We start from the raw sequence: 17295 nt of genomic DNA, 5'->3' as shown, positions 1-17295 counted from the left end.
AATTGACTCACAGTGGTTTCATATTTAGCCATTTTGGTGTGTGGAGATCAATAATGCCAAGTTCACACTACATGGCTTTCTGATTTGGTGGGTACCTGTACAGTTCACACTACACGACTGAATCTCTGGCACTCAGGAGTCTTCTCAGTCGGTGTGTATTTCACACTACACGATTGATCAGTGATGGGGGGTTTCACACTTTACGATCTATCACCAACTGGAATCTCAGGTGAGCTTCTCTGGTCTCCCAAATATCGTTTTGTCGTGAAAATGTGAGAAGTGACGAAAGGTTTAATGATACGTCCAAAAATGCACGTCAACAAGTAGCGAGCGATCAAAGTTTGTGCGCGTGAAAACGAAGAGAAAAAATAAAATGAATCTTAGTGGATTTTGCTTGGATTGTTCTATAGTGAGTTGGAGGTTAATAGGCTAATGGGTTTTGTAGAGAACAATAAGGTCAGAAATACTGTAATACTTGTGTGTGTGTCGGTGTATTATGATATAAACTACATTAAACCCCTGTACAGCCTTTTACACACTTCTCCTGCATTTTTCCTCACACTGCATCTTGTGTTCTCATTGGACAGTTTTTCGATATGGAAGACAAAGATCAGGAGGCGCTGCATGCTTATGACGCAGAATAATGAGGAAAGCACGCCAGTGTCAAGGTGAGCCAATCAGGTGACTTCTAATTATTAAGTACAGTTGCTAACAGCTGTATAAAAGTTAATAAAAATAAATAATCGTTTATTAGTCAAACAGTGGGCAAATTCACATTGTTGCAGCAGTGAAAGGATAGTACAGCACTCAGTACAATAAGAATAAGAAGTACAATAATAATAATAATAATAATAAAGTCAGAAAAACTCTAAAAAATATTTACAAATAATTGCACTTAGGAAAAATATTGCACACTGTTATATATCCACACGGGGAAAAAGTTACACATTTGTTAAAAATTTGATTGGAGATCACCTGTGGTAAATTCAGTTGATTAAACATATTTTGGAATGGCACACTTGTTTATAAAAGGTCTCACAGTTAACTGTGCATATCAGAGCAGAAACCAAGCAATGAAGTCAAAAGAAATTGTCTTTAGACCTCCGAGACCAGATTGTGTCCAGGCACAAATCTGGGGAAGGATACAAAAAAAATGTTAGCAGCATTGAAGTTCCCGAAAAGCACTATGGTCTCTTATTCAAAAATGGAAGAAGTTTGGAACCACCAGAACCCTTCCTAGATCTGGCTGCCCGACCAAACTGAGTAATCGGGGAGCCTTGGTCAGGGAGGTGACCAAGAACCCAATGGTCACTAAGGCAGAGCTCCAGTGTTCCCTTGAGATAGAACAACCATAAAGTAGGTCAACCATTGCTAACACACTCCACCAATCAGGCCTTTATGGTAGAGTGGCCAGATGGAAGCCACTTCTCACTAAAAGGGTTTGCCAAAAAAGACCTTAAGGATTCTCAGACCAGAGGAATCAAAATTATCTGGTCTGATGAAACCAAAATATACCTTGTTGTCCTGAACTACAAGTGTCATGTCTGGAGAAAAACAGGCACTGCTTATCGGCTGGCTAACACCATCCCTACTGTGAAGCATGCTGGTGGCAGCATCATGCTGTGGGGATGTTTTTCTGCGGCAGGAACTGGGCGACTAGTTGCATATAGGGTACGATGACAGCAGCCAAATATAGAGAGATTCTTCAAGAAAACCTGCTCCAGAGTGCTCTGGAACTCAGACTAGGGCAACGATTCATCTTCCAACACGACAATGACCCAAAGCACACAGCCAAGATAACAAAGGAGTGGCTTCAGGAGCAGACTGTGAATGTCCTTGAGTGCCCCAGTCAGAGCCCGGACTTGAATCCAATTGTACCTCTCTGGAAAGACCAAAAAAATGGCCGTCTTAAGACGCTGCCCATCCAACCAAGAAGTTTGCTATTGTCCTGTTGCCCACCCCAGCCTTGTGCAGGTTTACAAATTTTGTCCCTGGTGTCCTTTGACAGCTCTTTGATCTTGACCATAGTGAAGCGGTTTAAGTGTGATTGATTGATTGAGTGTGTGGACAGGTGTCTTTTATGCAAAGGTTGCTGAACAGTTCACACTACACGACTGAATCTCGTGGATCTGAGTGGATTTGGCAACACGAACAGTATGGATTGTTGGAGGTTAATTAATAATTTTGCAATGCAGCATGGATATAAATGTTTTGTAGAGGACGATCAGATCAGAAATACTGTAAAACGTGAGTGTGTCGGTGTATACTGCTATAAACTATATTATCCCCCGTCCCACCTGTTTACACTCCTCGCCTGCGTTTAGCTGCCAGTCACACATCTCAGATCAGATATCTGACATGCTAGAAATCATGATTCTGTCGCCGAGCGCTCGGCGAGCCGGTCGGGCTGAGTTGTTGGGTAGTTCACACTTAGCGATTAAGTTGCGAGTTGCTCCCGAGCCGGCAAATCTAGCCAGTTGCCGAGCGAAAATCAGGGCGAGAATTGTGTTGTGTGAACGAGTTCAAACATGGGGCAATAAATACAGGTAATGAGTGCAGAATAGGAGGAGCTTCTTAAAGAAAAACTAACAGGTCTGTGAAAGCCAGAATTCTTGCTGGTTGGTAGGTGATCAAATACTTATTTCATACAATAAAATGCAAATTAATTATTTAAAAATCATACAATGTGATTATCTGGATTATTTTTTTTTTAGATTCTGTCTCTCACAATTAGTGTACCTCTGATAAAAATTACAGGCCTCTCCATTCTTAGTAAATGGGAAATCTTGCTAAATCGGCCGTGTATCAAATACTTATTATCCTCACTGTATATATATATGTATTATTGTACTTTATATTATTGTAGTTAATCATTATATCTATTTTACATAGATCATTTGTATGTATAATCCAGCATTAGTAGTATATATTAATATTATTATAAAAAAAAAATACTACATATAGTATTATAAATATTTACTATGATTGTATTATTTTATATTTTTGTTATTGGTAATATTAATTTGGAAATCATTAACAAGTATTATTAGTATATTTGTATTATTACTATTTAAAATATTCATAGTATTATTATTGTTGTTAATATTATAAGTAATATTATTGTAAATAATCATAATTAATGTAGGTATTACAATGTTATAATATTCTACTTATTGTTATTATCATTAGGAATATTAATTGTATGATTTTGTTTGTTGCTGTTTGCAGACTAGAGACTGACTAGAACTGCCTGACGTGCCCGGATCGCACATCACGCTTTCTTTCTCTCTGTGTGTGTGTGTGTGTGTGTGTGTAAAAAAAAAAAAAAAAAAAAAAAAAAAAAAAAAAAAATCCAAAAAAAAAAAAAAATTCCCCCCCCCAAAAACAAACAAACAAACAAACAAAAACTTTCCTATTCCTATTCTAATCTGACTTAAATATTTTTTAATCAATGATTGAACCAATTGCCGTATGGCAATACATTTTGGGGTTCACTAACACACCATCAATTCCATAATTGGGACAAACATCCAACAGAGACCCTGCACACAGAGTTCTGTAAAACCATCCTAAAAGTGCACAGAAACACCACGAACAATGCGTGCAGGGCAGAATTGGGCAGATTTTCTTTTTTTATTTCATTTTTTTATTTTTTTTATCATAAACACACAGAGAAGAGCAATCAACATCTGGAAACATCTAAACGAGAGCTACCCCCAACCTTATCATTATAAAGCCCTGAAACACCAAGAACTGAGCAGTGATCCCTGATTTGGGATTTGGAGTTACTGAAACAAGGAAATCTGAATCACTTAGCATGAACAAGCAAAAACATGTCAGGTCAACAGATTTCACCCTGATATTGTGCCAACAAGATTCTCTGAGTTACCACAACAATCAATTTTCAGATACACAATGTTAATTTGTTTAATTGGCTGATTGCACACGCGCACTAAGGCACATGGATAAACGCAGGGTTTCTCCGTCTGCAAACCAGGGGCTCAATTTGAATGGTGCTTCACATGCGGTTTCAGAAAGGTAAGTTATACAATATTTATTTAGTATTAATTTTTGCTAAATGTGGGTTGTGTTTATTGGAAATAATAATGCTTATTTTACACATTCATGCATTTAGTTTGAGTTTAGGATTTATTTGGTAGCCTAATGTTATTTACTTAAAGCTAAATACAAATCAAATAAGACTCATTAATTCTGTTGTTCTTCACAAAGCTACTCATAATGTTCTTTAGGGTTTTACTTAATCATAAGATTTTTAATGTTTGTTTTATTCCACTTTCCGCTGTTAGAAATTATTTTCATGTGTTCCAACCCGTGACTTTTGTGTGCCGTTACTGTTTTGTATAATTATCATTACAACTTACATTCAAGTACAATAAAATAGTCGGCGCTCAGCCAGGGTGCTTAATTTCAGTAAAAAATACCCCAATTTTCAAAATTACAAACATCATTTAACTTGTTCAGAGGATGATGAAAAAAGTCTTGCATGATTGTAAAATAGTACAGTTTATCCTGTTTGTAAGTGTGGTTTATGTGTAATGATGGAATATACTGTAGATGTGGTGTTTTAAGTGTTAATTACTTAATCAATATATATTTAAGATACAGACTCATTCATATTTTCAGAATGTGTATATACAGAAGTACAGAATAACAATCCATTTTGATGCATAAATGTCAGTTATAATAGAGCTATAATGGAATTGTCTCTCCATCAGCTTCATGTGTGGTTAGGAAGACTGAAGCTAATGAATATGAATACTTGATGTCTGAAAACGACTTGGAGGAGGTATGTACATATTAACTTATGTATTTATATTTGAATTAAAAACAAATGTCAATAATTCCTGCATAAGTTTTTAGATAGAAATAAATGTAAGATAATTAAAAACACAGTCATACGTGTGTCTAAACTGTAACTGGCATTGTAACTACTAATGCTTAGGACAGTAATTATTGGTGTGCGATCATAATGCTGTAAGTTCATTGCAGTTCTAATCCCTTAAAACCCCTGACCATGATTTGGATCCACACTTCATACATATGCACATTAGTTCGAAAGGATGCACATTAGTTCGAAAGGATTTACCAGATAGTACATAGTTATTCAAGAATAATACATTGTAAGATGGTTTAATTATTAGTTAATCAGTGGTTTATTAATTATTTATTTTAATTAATGATTACAATTAAACCATTAGATTCCAATATAAAAATTAAAGTGATGTTTCTTGTTTTTTCAGATTCATGTAATTGCAGGGCTGCATGCAATTTCACCAGCTTAAGCCAAGCTGTCCTTTGGAGACACTATCGACTTCATCATGAGAAGCTTTCCTACTGGCCTTGTATTCATACAGACTGTGTGTGTCTTCAGAACAACATGTGCCTTAAGATCACATCTTTCCAGATCCCACTGCAACAGCACTTCAGTGCATCACAAACTCTTAACATTTAAGTGTAGATCCTGTGATTTTCAAGAAATTTGTACTGAAAAACAGTTTCCTACTCATCTTGGAAACCAAATCTTAAAAACCGTAAAACAGTTCAGTGTCCCCATGTTTGATGTGGATTTAAAACAAACAACCGTCCAACTTTTAGCTCTCATCAAAGCAGAATCCACAAAAATACACCGTTAAGGATTTTCAAACTATAATAAGTGCGAACCCTGACGATCTAGACGCTGGTCTCAAAGGAACATGCCACTTCATCTACAGTGTCAGGTAGGTTAAGATCTGGTATTATTTCAGTGTTTTTGCAACAACGGTAACATTTTAATAAACCACAAATGTTTAGCTAGATTCTTCATAGTAAATATGCTTTCATTTTTGTGTTTATTTCAGGACCTCTGACATTGTAGCCCACCAGAAAAGTGCTGTGCTGGATTCTTCATAGTAAATATGCTTTCATTTTTGTGTTTATTTCAGGACCTCTGACATTGTAGCCCACCAGAAAAGTGCTGTGCCTTTGTTTCTAAGAGAAGATCTCACAAGGTTATTCAAGAAATGTCTGGTAAGTATGCTATCAAGAAGCATGTCTATGATATGAGAAACAGTTAATTTAATGTATTTCTGTGTCTCTTTCGTAGGGTACAGATCCTGAAAATGGGCAGACCAAAGTGTTAGTTCTGGAGGTCTCTGTTGCAAGCTTGTCATTGAAGGAGACCAGAGCAGGCTGATCTCCTATCGAGCAAAATTATACCACTGGAATTACTTTGAGAGGGGTGGTAAAAGCGTATATGGAGCACAAGAGGATCAAGAGAAGGCATACAGAACCAGCTGAGGAGAAGGGGTAGCCGGCTTCCGTTACCAGCTATCAAGCTGACAAAGGTGCGCTCATTACGCAACAAAACTCAACACTTCTGAAGTTCGATGGGGATTACGGACAGACCAGTCTTTTTAGTTTTACTGAGACCTGTCTTTCAGCAGACACAGATAACCAGTTGGAGGGGTTTACCATCATTGGCCTTGACAGAGATGCGACCAAAACAAGGAAGACGCTTGCGGGCGGTCTCTGCATGGCTGTAAACAGCAAATGAGCGACCAACTACACAGTGAGAGAGACGGAGAGCTATAGACAGTACGAACTCTTAACAGTGTCATTTAGACCACACTATCTCCCACTGTTATTTTGGTTTATGTACCTGGGCATGATTTTAATCTTGCTGATGAGTACATAGTGGACAATTTTAACAGGGCTGTTAATAGAAGAGATGGAACGATCGATCGGCTATGTATTGGTTTTAATAAAAATTTGCGATTGGTGATCGGCAGATATTTCTTAAATGTAGCTGAGTTGATCGCAAGCGCCTAAAGCAGACCTGGGCGTCGTACGCCACATCCGGCCCACGTGGGGTTCGTGGCAATTAAAAATAAATTCATAAAACGGATAGTTCCGGTCCTAAAATCTGATTGGCTGAGCCGTGTTCGAAGCCGTTGTAAAATCCCCGATAAACTCACACCTATGACCGCCTCACATCATTCCATATTAATACGCCACTGAATAGAATAAATTAATGTTATTTTCGCCCTCATGTTGCCTAGCAACACTGTTAATCGGATTACCTTGCGTCGCGGAAGAATGCTTTATTGTAAGTTTATACACAATAAATACATTTATGAATGAAACATTGTTGTATTTATTGTATTTTATGTTGACCGCCGTTTTATAAATGCAATAAGCCACTCGAGACCGTGCGTTACTGTTATGATTTTAGCACGGGGAAAGAAGTTTTTGGCACTCCGCTTTGCGTCGTGCCAAAAACGTCATCCCCGTGCTAAAATCACAGTAACGTACGGCCTCTCGTGGCTTATTGCTTTAGTACATCACACATGCTATATACTGTATATATGTCTATGGATTTATGTGTGTGTGAGATGAGTATATCGTGAGATGAGTATATCGTAATCTGTCATGGAACAGAACTAAAATGTGATTGACGGTCGATTTTTTTTAACAAAAGGTGAACTGAATTATTTATTTACTGAAGTCAGACGTAAAGCTGTTTAATACAGGGGTGTCCAAACTTTTTTCTAGGAGGGCCGAAGTATGCCTGTGGGAATTTGTGCCCGTTCAGTCAAAAGATGCACTGCACTGATGTTTTGAGAACTTGTGGAACTGTTATGACACATTAAATACGGGCAAAAATATGTGGACACCCCAATAATTTGCGTTTAGGGCTGTGGTAGCTCACTGGTTGAGGTACTGGACTGGTAATAAGAAGGATGCTGGTTTAGTCTTCACCGCTGGACTCCTGAGCAAGGCTCTTGGCCCTCGGTGTCGGTCAAGAAAGCCTCAATTGATGTTCCGCTTCATTCCAAAGCTCGAGTCACGCTTGAACAGGAAAGCGCCTTCCCTAAACTGTTGCGTCTGTGTGAAGTCAGCGTTTACCTGCCCCGCGCCCCCCGATAAGTCCTCCAGTCACTTTGAAGTTTATAGAAGAATTAAATATTACCTTCGAGTTCTTCCCGGTGGTTGCATACAGGATCGTTCCTCGTTTACCGGGTGTACCAGGAAGTCCCTGATCTCCCTAAACCCACCGTATCAAAAAAAACAAACACACACATATCAGTACCGTAGTAAAATACATGAGAAGAACAGTTCCACACTTGAGCGATGAGCAATCAGCTGTGAATACCTTCAGTCCTGGAGGTCCAGGAGGCCCCGGAGGTCCCTGCAACGAACCACACATCAGTTCAAGAGCCTCTCCAAACCCCCGCCACATCTGGACTAGACTAGATAAATAAATAAACCCGTGTGTACATAACGGAATCCTGTTTACATTCACGCAGTGTCTGGTGTACCACCACTGTATCCTGTTCAGGGTTGCTGTGGGTGGGTGTGTTTTACTGGGCAAAAAGGTAGGAAACACCTTGGACAGGTCGCCAGGCCATCACAGGGCACACACACACACTAAAGAGAATTTCTAGTATCTTCAGTTAACCTGACTGCACATCTTTGGGCTGTGGAGAACATGCAAAACCCACACAGAAATGACCCTGGTTCTAAGGAGAGTGCACACAGGTGGTGGACAAAATAACAGAAACACTATATACAAATTAACCTGACTTTACAGCTGCCTCATCACAGTTCAGTTACAAGGGTCAAGCCTAATGGGTGGAGCTTTGGGGTATCAATCAGAAGGTTGTGGGTTTGAATCCTGGCTCTGCCATCCACTGTTTGGACAGACACTTTTATCCCTTTCAGACCCGACGCTGGGAGAACAGTCGCCCTGTTACCCAAAAATCAGATCGGAGAGAGAAACGGGATTATTTAGGGGTGCAGCGGTCAGTTGTGATGCCATTGTGATGGGAACATCCAGAAAAAACTATTTAAATAAAGCAAGCGTATCAGAAAACACCCATACAGACACGGGAGAACATGCTAAATTTACACAGAAAGGACCCTGGACCCAAAAAGATGACATAAAAGTGGTGGACAAAATAACGGAAACACCAGATGCAAATTAGCTTGACTTTAAAGGGTGGATAGTTATTTGCGATGTCAATCAGAAGGTTGTGAGTTCCAGTCCCAGCTCTGCCATTCAATTTAAATAAAACAGGTGTATCATAACGACCCGGTGAAAACCCAACGAACATGGGGAGAACATGCAAAATCCACAAAGAGAGGACCCTGGACCAAGACAGGTGGTGGACAAAATAACGGAAACATCAGATACAAATGAGCTTGACTTTAAAGGGTGGGTGGAGATTTTGGGCAATCAATAGGAAGGTTGTGGGTTCCAGTCCCGGCTCTGAAACACAATTAAAATAAAGGAAGTGTATCATAACGACCCAGTGGAAACCCAACAGACATGGGGAGAACATGCAAAATCCACACAGAGAGGACCCTGGACCAATACAGGTGGTGGACAAAATAACGGAAACATCAGATACAAATGAGAAAGGGTGGGTGGAGATTTAGGGTGTCAATCAGAAGGTTGTGAGTTCCAGTCCTGGCTTTGCCATGCAATTTGAATAAAACAGGTGTATCATAACGACCTGGAGAAAACCCAACGGATATGGGGAGAACATGCAAAATGTACACAGAAAGAACCCCAGACCCATACAGGTGGTGGACAAAATAACTTGACTTTAAAAGGTGGGTGGAGATTTGGGCTGTCAATCAGAAGGTTGTGGGTTCCAGTCCTGGCTCTGCCATACAATTTGAATAAAGGAAATGTGTCATAACAACCGGGAGAACGTGCAAAATACACAGAAAGGACCCTGAGATTACATACACGTGGTGGACAAAATAATGGAAACTGTAGATACAAATGAGCTTGACTTTAAAGAGTGAATGGAGATTTGGGATGTCAATCAGAAGGTGTTATGATATATGTAAGGTGAGGACTCGGAGGCGAGAGGTGCCGGTTTAGAATACACAAATTAGGTGACTATCTGCACCGAATGAAAGAGGAGGGGCCGGGCGAGCCCAAGCCAACTGAAATATCTAAATATAAATAAAACCCCAAACGTAACACAACGAGTAGACCTCAGTCCTCCAAAATGTTTAAACAAAAGAAAGCTCCAAAAGGATCTCGTGTGCACTGCACAATAAATTATTCTCACCGCGCTCACGGCAACCCCGCGAGCGAGATTCGAACCGGGGAACTCAGACACACACACGCTATGACGCAACCGAGCGATAGCTATATATATTAGGGCTGTTGAAGTTAACGCGATAATAACGCATTAACGCAATCTCAATTTAACGCGATTAAAAAAAAATAGTGCCATTAACGCACATTCTAGTTCATGTTGAGACTTGACTGGTAGAACAAACGTTTTAATGTCGGACTTGCCCCCGTTTTTCATTTGCGGTTTGTTAACAAAATGTAAAAGAGCGTCGTAGCATCTGCACTTGCATAATAAAGAAATAAATACACGCTATATTCACAAGTTGTCGGGAGCAGAACACTTTAATAAACTTATTCTGTTACGGTAAAGAATACCGGACAGCTGAGTCAAGCACGTTGTCCATGAACTATGGAAGCCCCAAAGGGTCAAAACACACTCACTTCGTGTAGAAACGTCCATCAAACCATTGGATAGTATTACTGCCTAATATGTGAGTGAATAAAACTCCCTTACAGTTTTCTCTTGTCCCAGCAGTTTTTAACATCAGTACATTTAGCATAAAATATGTTCACCATTTTAATTGTAACATTTCACATAAAAATCCTTGTTTTCTATAACATTTACACAGATTTTTTTTAATGCGATTAATCGCGATTAACTATATGAAATTCTGAGATTAATCGCGATTAAAAATTTTAATCGTTTGACAGCCCTAATATATATATATATACGTATATATATATAATGTGTATATATAGCGATATCAAACTACCTAGAAAGGCAGTGGCGCAAAAAGGGGGTATGCAGCTTATGCAAAGCATAGGGGCGCTGCACCAGAGGGGGCGCCAAATCGATGCCGGAAAATTATTTCTTGTCAGCATTTTCTGTAAGAGCTGTTTGTTCGTGTATGACTACCTGTGATGTTTCAAGAGATATAATTCAAGAAATATACCCAGCAAGCCGTCTACTGAAGGGTTACAATGCTCTAGAGAAGTTACATTTCCTCATAAAGGAGAATCTTGATTTGGTGTTTCCAAATTTGACAGTAGCCCTTAGAGTATTCCTGACCATGCCTCTGACCGTTGCATCTGCCGAGAGATCATTTAGCAAGCTGAAGCTCATCAAAACATACCTTCGTTCGAGTATGAGCAATGATCGCTTGACCCAGTTAGCAGTGATCTCAATTGAAAACAATGTGGCGCGGTCTATTTCATTTGATAGTATTCTTGACAAATGGGCAAGTGCAAAAGCACGACATGTAACAATTTAGTTACAACTCTTTTTAAAAATCTTACATCGAGTCCAGGCTGTTGTTCAGATTTGCCGTTACATATTTTTACTTAGACTGTTTTTTGTTTGTGATGTTTCAGAAGATCACCTGCTGTAATATGTAACGAAAGAACACAATAAAAGTGTACAATATATGTCTTGTATTTTATTAAGGGGGGGGGGGGGGGGGGGGCGCCGATAATATGTTTGCATACACCTCAGAAAGTATGTAGTTGCACCCCCGCTTCTAGGTATAAGAACCCAGGAAATGCCGCCTTCGAGCGGATAACGACAAAAAAAGAAATAGATATATATATATATATATATATATATATATAGTTATTTTTTGTAACCGTACCCGATCCGGTTAGTTCTCCGCGACTCGGGTTTATATCAAGGTTCGTCTCCCTCGAGACTATTATGGATATATTCGCGTGAGCGAACAGAGGTGCTTAAACTTTACCAGCGCGACACTCAAGGCGGAGCGGGGATGGGTGCTGGTAGCGAACACCGCCGAGGCCAGCCAACCCCGAGATCCGCTTGAGCGCTCGGCGCGAGTGCTCCGACCACGCGGGTCCGGAGCTAGATGCGAGAGATAGAGAGAAAGAGGCGTGAGGCGAGCGTACTGATCGGAGGCGGAGCCTGTGCGAGCTCAAACCCAAGGGGCGGGGTGGAGCTCGGGAGCACTGCTGGTTCCCCAGGCAGCCAAAACAATGGAAAGAGGAAGAGATTCGGGGTACGCAATTCTCCTGGTAAAATTAGGAGAGTGCAAAGGAGTCACACCAAAACCTATTCTTTCCCTGAGTTACTTTTATTACCTCGGCCCCTGGGCCTACCGCAAACCCTCTATGAGGCCTCGCGTTACCTGTGTCCCTAACATAACGTGCAAGAGAGCACAAAAGAACAAGGGTGTGACGAGGACACCTGGCTGAGCGCTGCTTTAAATACCAACTCAGCCAGGTGTGCCTCGTCGCTGCTGATTGCCTGAGGGTGCCTTGGGATTTGTAGTCCTTCTCCCCCTGGTCGAACTACGGACTGTGCGCCCTCTGGTGGCAGCCGGCGGAAGCTCACGGGTTTGGCTCCCTCTGGTGGGCGCAGAGGGAGTTGATCGGCCTCTTTCAGTGCGAGCACTGGGGTTAACTGTGTGAACCGCGGTTCGGCCCCCCCTGGTGGCCGCCTGGGAACCAGGCCGACTCCTAACAGAAGGTTGTGGAATCCAGTCCCAGCTCTGCAATACAATTCAAATGAAGACAGTGTATCATAGCGACCTGGAGAAAACCCAACGGACATGGGGAGAACATGCAAAATCCACAAAGAGAGGATCCTGGACCCATACAGGTGGTGGACAAAATAACAGAGACATCAGATACAAATAAACTTGACTGTAAAGGGTGGGTGGAGATTTGGGCTGTCAATCAGAAGATTGTGGGTTCCAGTCCTGGCTTTGCCATGCAATTTGAATAAAACAGGTGTATCATAACAACCTTGAGGAAACCCACCGGACATTGGGGAGAACATGCAAAATCCACACAGAGAGGACCCTGGACCCATACGGGTGGTGGACAAAATAATGGAAACTCCACATATGAAGCTGCTTCATCACAGTTTAGTCACAGGGGACAGTGGCAGCCTAGTGGGTGGAGCTTTGGGCTGTCAATCAGAAGGCTGTGGGTTCTAATCCCAGCTCTGCCATGCAATTTAAATATAGAAAATATATATTTATAACGACATTGTAATAAAGCACTCACTCTCTGTCCAGACCAGCCAGGAAGTCCCTAAAAAGGAAGTACATTTACTGACTGATGTTAAATAATAATTATAATATTAATATCAGTCGGATAACACAATTAAATAAGAATCGATTACTTACTGGAGGTCCGGATAAGCCAGACGGACCAGGTGACCCGGGTACACCCACGTCTCCCTGTTGCCATAAATGTGCCAGACTCAACAATTCATCTTCAAGGGCAAAATAAAATAAAATAAAATAAAATCTAAATGAACTTTTTACCTTCGTGCCGTTACATCCAGGGACTCCGGGGGTGCCAACTGGACCCTGTCCTCCAGGCGTGCCCTAATTAGAGCACACACAGTTTAAACTGGACATACTGGACATACTGGACACACTGGACATCTCATGTACACCATAACAGTCTTATATTCAATTATCTAGATCTATCACATCACTGCTGCGGACTCCCTACCTAAGCCACGCCCACATTCATTCCCACGGGGATCAGTATCGCGTACAGAGAGTCACGCACTGCTCTCTATTATTCCCTGTCTCACCAGCAGAGGCCGCAGTTGCATCAGTACTGAGGAATCCCTTCGACCCTCCCTCCCTCAGACATCATGCTAATCGCCCGGCCGGCTGACACCAGAGCCGAGATTCAGACTCCAGACTCCTTAGCGGTGGTGGGCTAGTGCTTTAGACCGCTGCATTTTTTTCCTGTGACTGAACGTTAAGATTAAAAAGGCTCCTGATTTAATATCCTGGCTTCTTGATTCGTGGACTGTTCTCATCTTACCAGTAAACCTGAAGCCCCGAGAAATTCTGGACTTCCCACGGCTCCCTACAACACACACAGAAACACCAAAACTCAGGTGAGTGGTCGGGTATGGGTCTTCTGGCCTTGTGCCCCTCTCTGCCCCTCAGTTACGGCGTAGCCCTGTAATCCAGGAGACCCGGGATCACCTGCAAATCCCTTTTCCCCCTGCAGAACATCCCAGAGTGTATTAAAAAATATTGTTAGTGGTGTGTTAGTGTGTGTTATGCTGGTATGAGTGGAGTTTTTAAACACCTCACTGTCACTGCTGGACTGAGAATCGTCCACCAACCAAAAATACCCAGCCAACAGCGCCCCGTGGGCAGCGTCCTGTGACCACTGATGAAGGTCTAGAAGATGACCGTCTCAAACAGCAGCAATAGATGAGCGATCGTCTCTGACTTTACATCTACAAGGTGGACAGACTAGGTAGGAGTGTCTAATAGAGTGGACAGTGAGTGGACACGGTGTTTAAAAACTCCACTCATACCAGCACAACACACACTAACACACCACCACCATGTCAGTGTCACTGCAGTGCTGAGAATCATCCACCACCTAAATAATACCTGCTCTGTGGTGGTCCTGTGGGGGTCCTGACCATTATAAAACAGCATGAAAGGGGGGTAACAAAGCATGCAGAGAAACAGATGGACTACAGTCAGTAATTGTAGAACTACAAAGTGCTTCTATATGGTAAGCGGAGCTGATAACATGGACAGTGTGTGTGGTTTTAAAGTTATGGCTGATCAGTGTATGTGATGTATATGGACGCCTCACCTTTTCACCTTTTACTCCACTGCAGTGGCAGATCGATTTTCCATTACACTCACATTTCTGAAACAAAAAACAACAATAATAATAATAATAATGTTAAAACATGCACATCAGCGCACATATTCGCCCCAATGAGCTTTAATTATTGTTTAAATCAGTCAGGAAACACAAATGAATAGTTCGGTCAGATATAAAATTGAGATTTTATGATTTTGTGTGTTCTAGTGCCCCCTGTTGGTCAGTTTTGGCGCTTTTACTGACACTACACACGGGGGTTCAAGAGAACTGAATTGCCTTGTAGTAATCAGAAAGTTGCCAGCTCAGGTCTCACCACCAAGCTGCCACTGTTGGACCCCTGAGCAAGGCTCTTAACCCTCAACTGCTGGAATTAGATTGCAGATCAAGTCCTTCCATCATCGTCCTGTGGGGGGTCCTGTGGGTAATGCTCCTCCTTGACTTGTACCCTCACTCCCCCTCCCTAAAAAATCACACACCTAACCAATCAGCTCCATATTTAATCCATGTTGTTTAATAACAACATTATAGAGCTTGCTTTGTGCACAGAAAAAGACCTTCCCTAAACTGCTGCTGCACAGTCAGAAGCATGTGATTTCCTGTATTGGAGCTGTATTGGCAGTGATGTGGACAAGCACGGTGGCTCGGTGGATGGCACTGTCACCTCACAGAAAGAAGGTCCTGGGTTCGATTCCCCGGGTCCTTTCTGTGTGGAGTTTGCATGTTCTCCCTGTGTCTGTGTGGGTTTCCTCCGGGAGCTCCGGTTTCCTCCGACAGTATAAATCTTGTGTAAGCGGTAAATACCTGTCCTGTCATGTGTGGAACCAAAGCGTTAAAATCCTAATAAATACATAAACTTGTTCATATCACGTACACACACACACACACACACACACACACTCGACCTTATTTGTTATTCCTCATGTATCATCGTTCTGTCTCTGGTTCTGTTTATGCCGGTGAGTAAACACAGACCAGGCCAGGAACCGAAGCGCTCGTACCGCACACACGCCCCGGGTCACCCGTCCAGACCTCGACGTCCTGCACAAACACTCCTGAGTTTGTGAACACATTCCGTCTGCTCACCTCTTATGTTGTTTATCATCAATGGGGGGTATTGTGGACTTTTAAATGTCACCTGCTGACCCATGTGACCCCTTAACCGATCCTACAGCATGTCATGTCCACTCTGAGGGTCAGCACTTACGTCTCTTACATACCTGAAGCAGTCTGACCGGTAATCACATAAAGGAATCATTAAAGCTCCACATGTGGTCAGAGTCACACTGGTCACCCGTCCCACTTCCTGTTCGCTTTGATCTCCGGCTGACACACACATCTCTGCACGGTGTAGCGCGAAGGTTGTGGGTTCCATTCCTGGCTCTGCAACTTCTTGCAAAAGCATACAGACACTAAGAATAATTTTTCTTCATCACTGTTAACCAATCGTGTCTGTGCAGACGCCCAACCGGCTGATAGCACCTCATAGATTGCTAGTATTGGTTAGGCTGGTGTGATGTAGGTCCGGCTCATGTGTAGGTCCAGCTCATGTGTAGGTCCAGCTCATGTGTAGGTCCAGCTCGTGTGATGTAGGTCCGGCTCGTGTGATGTAGGTCAGGCTCATGTGTAGGTCAGGCTCATGTGTAGGTCAGGCTCATGTGTAGGTCCAGCTCGTGTGATGTAGGTCCGGCTCATGTGTAGGTCCAGCTCATGTGTAGGTCCAGCTCATGTGTAGGTCAAGCTCATGTGTAGGTCCAGCTCATGTGTAGGTCCAGCTCGTGTGATGTAGGTCCGGCTCGTGTGATGTAGGTCCGGCTCATGTGTAGGTCAGGCTCATGTGTAGGTCAGGCTCATGTGTAGGTCCGGCTTGTGTGATGTAGGTCAGGCTCATGTGTAGGTCAGGCTTATGTGTAGGTCCGGCTCATGTGTAGGTCCGGCTCATGTGTAGGTCCGGCTCATGTGTAGGTCCAGCTAGTGTGATGTAGGTCCGGCTGGTGTGATGTAGGTCCGGCTCATGTGTAGGTCCGGCTGGTGTGATGTAGGTCCGGCTGGTGTGATGCAGGTCCGGCTCGTGTGATGTAGGTCCGGCTCATGTGTAGGTCAGGCTCATGTGTAGGTCCAGCTCATGTGTAGGTCAGGCTCATGTGTCGGTCCAGCTCATGTGTAGGTTCGGCTCATGTAACGGTCCAGCTCATGTGTAGGTTCGGCTCATGTGTAGGTCCGGATCATGTGTAGGTCCGGCTGGTGTGATGTAGATCCGGCTCATGTGTAGGGCCAGCTAGTGTGATGTAGGTCTGGCTTGTGTGATGTAGGTCCGGTTCATGTGTAGGTCCGGCTCATGTGTAGGTCCAGCTAGTGTGATGTAGGTCTGGCTTGTGTGATGTAGGTCCGGCTCATGTGTAGGTCCGGCTCATGTGTAGGGCCAGCTAGTGTGATGTAGGTCCGGCTTGTGTGATGTAGGTCCAGCTCATGTGTAGGTCCGGCTCATGTGTAGGTCCGGCTCATGTGTAGGTCCGGCTCGTGTGATGTAGATCTGGCTCATGTGTAGGTCCGGCTTGTGTGATGTAGGTCCGGCTTGTGTGATGTAGGTTTGA

At 42.6% G+C, this 17295-nt stretch overlaps 1 long non-coding RNA gene across 1 annotated transcript; it reads left to right on the top strand.

Annotated features, from left to right (window-relative positions):
- The first annotated feature begins 5536 nt into the window (after nucleotides 1–5536).
- Nucleotides 5537–7111, top strand: LOC134302769 (uncharacterized). The gene is made up of 3 exons (XR_010007580.1): nucleotides 5537–5738; nucleotides 5943–6027; nucleotides 6104–7111. It is a non-coding gene; the product is annotated as an uncharacterized LOC134302769 (long non-coding RNA).
- The last annotated feature ends 10184 nt before the right edge of the window (nucleotides 7112–17295 follow it).

Source organism: Trichomycterus rosablanca, chromosome 25, assembly GCF_030014385.1.
Source record: "Trichomycterus rosablanca isolate fTriRos1 chromosome 25, fTriRos1.hap1, whole genome shotgun sequence".
Lineage (NCBI taxonomy): Eukaryota > Metazoa > Chordata > Actinopteri > Siluriformes > Trichomycteridae > Trichomycterus > Trichomycterus rosablanca.
Note: the sequence above shows the minus strand (reverse complement) of the source record. Positions and strands in the feature narration are given on the sequence as shown.